We start from the raw sequence: 2,599 nt of genomic DNA, 5'->3' as shown, positions 1-2,599 counted from the left end.
AGGGAGGGGTGAGGCTGTACCCAGAATCACCCGTGACAATGATTTTTGCCCTATCAGCCACTGGGCTCTCAACCCAGAATTCTAAGGGGTGGGGGAGACTGCGGGAACTATGGGATAGCTACGGAATAGCTACCCACAGTGCAACACTCCGGAAATCAACGCTAGCCTCGGAGCATGGACGCACACCACCAAATTAATGTGCTTAGTGTGGCCGCATGCACTCGACTTTATACAATCTGTTTTATAGAACCGGCGTATGTAAAATCGGAATAATCCCGTAGTGTAGACGTACCCTTCGACAACTGCATTTTTTAATGGAAAACAATTTCATCAAAATTTTCTCACCAACTCTACTCCTAATCTACCTTCTATATACCATTCATTGTGTACTTTTTATCCTGAGACACTGTTATATTTATTTTCTAAGGTAAAATCCCTATCTTTACATTCTCTCATCATATGAAAGTTTTTCCATGCCCCTAAACATTCTTTTCATCCTTCTCTGAACTCCCACTAATGCTGCAATAGCTCTTTGGAGACATGGTTACCAGTAGCTCATGCAGTATTCCATATAAGATGAAATACTGATATATATATATATATATATATATACTGGCACTGTAATATTTTCCATATTATTCATCAATCTACTTCCTTTGTATCAGAAATCTTCCATATTGGTGTCAAGTTCAATGAGCCTTTTGCCTTCTGGCTCAGTTAGGACCAAAAGATGAAGCAATGAAACACTAGAAGAGAAACAGTTTTCATGATATTTCTGACCAGCCTAAAACAGGGAAGTATCCTATTTCTCAAAGTCTGATCTTGTGAAATTTGCAGATCAAAAATGAGAGAGCTGGAAAAAACTCCTGAATTAAACCTCCTAAGTTATTTGAGGTTTCTCCATCACTAATTTTCACATAATCAGCTAACAGCATTCCATGCTCTGGAGTGATACATTTGCAGAATGCTATGATATTTATCATGTTAAAAAATGCTTAAGAAGATTACAAGCAATTAACAAAATTAATGAGTAACCATTTGCAATCTGTTATGTTTTTGTTTATGGTAATTCTTAATAGCCAAATTCTGGCCTCAGTTAGGCACATGCAATTCCTGTTGAAGGTTAAACACATCTCAAAGTTAAATGTCATTCTAACTATTTAATTTACATCTGATAATTCTTTATGAAATTATTAGCTAACTATATTTGTTACTGAAAGTGAAAGGACTCGATGGAATAATTATGCTGATTAGGATCTTATTTGGCAAGACAGTCATATATTTCAGTGATGTGTAGAGCCAGCTACTCATCTTCAGAAATGGTGGCAGAATCTAGCCCACTGACAATAGAGTAGAGCTCGTTAAAGGCAGCAATTAAAGTATATATTATAAAAAATAGAAAAAGGAGAATGAGATAGCAATCAATATAAGCTAGAAGTTATGAAGGGTAGAAAATTGATAAGGGATTCTAAAGACATCAGGGAAAAATGGCTCGCTGGCACAGCCAAGGACAATAAAACAGTCTTTTACGTATATCTGGAACAAAAGAGATCCTAATACTGGTACAGGCCCATTACTAGATGGAGATGGTAAACTGTTAGTAATGATGTTGAAAAGGCAGAAGTGCTCATACAAATATGGAACAGAAATAGTTACTGATCTTGTATCACATGAGGATGATGAAGTACTTCCAGTCCACTAATCACTCTAGGGATACATTTAACTTAGTACCATATCACATTCAGATTAATAAAACAACACCAAACAATATCAGTAAAGGACATGTTAAATGGTTTAAGAACTGGCTAATTGACAGATCTCAAAGTAAGAGTCAGTGCAGAATCATCATCAAATGGGTGTATTTTTCTAGTGGGTGCTGTAAGGACTGGTATTTCCCAATACCATACAAAATTTTCTTTGGTGATATGATAGGAAATATAAAATCACTGCTGATAAAATTTGCAAATGACACAAGGATTGGCAAACTGAAAAATAATGAGGAGGAGATGGCTGTCATATAGCGTGATCTAGATTGCTTGGGAAGGTGGGTCCATTCAAACAAAATACATGTGAATACAACCAAAAAAAAAAGCTATACATCTAGGAACAAGGAATGCAGGCCAAACCTAGAGAATGGGGGACTGTATCCTGGAAAACAGTGACTTTGAAAAGGATTTAGGAGTTATAATGGACAAACAACACAGCACAATGTCCCAGTACGATGCTGTGACAAAAAAGAGCTAATGTAATGCTTGGATGTTTAAAAGGAGGCATAGAGAGTAGGTAGGTCATTGTACCTCTGTATATGGCATTAGTGAGACCAATACTAGAATACTGAGTATAGTTCTGTTATGGTATCTTTCCCCAATCTGAACCCTAGAGTCCAAAAAAATGGGGTACCAGCATGAATTCCTCTAAGCTTAATTACCAGCTTAGATCTGATAAGCTGCCACCAATCAGGGCTTGGAGTGCCTGATAAACTCTGGTCTCCCCAAAAAACCTTCCCTGAGGACCCCAAGACCCAAATTCCTTGAGTCTCACAACAAAGGGGAATAAACCATTTCCCTTCCCCCTCCTTTCTTCCTCCCAGATCTTTCCC

This window comes from Chelonoidis abingdonii, chromosome 1, assembly GCF_003597395.2.
Source record: "Chelonoidis abingdonii isolate Lonesome George chromosome 1, CheloAbing_2.0, whole genome shotgun sequence".
NCBI classification, from domain to species: Eukaryota; Metazoa; Chordata; order Testudines; family Testudinidae; genus Chelonoidis; species Chelonoidis abingdonii.
The sequence above is the reverse complement of the archived record's forward strand: the minus strand, read 5'-3'. Positions refer to the sequence as shown.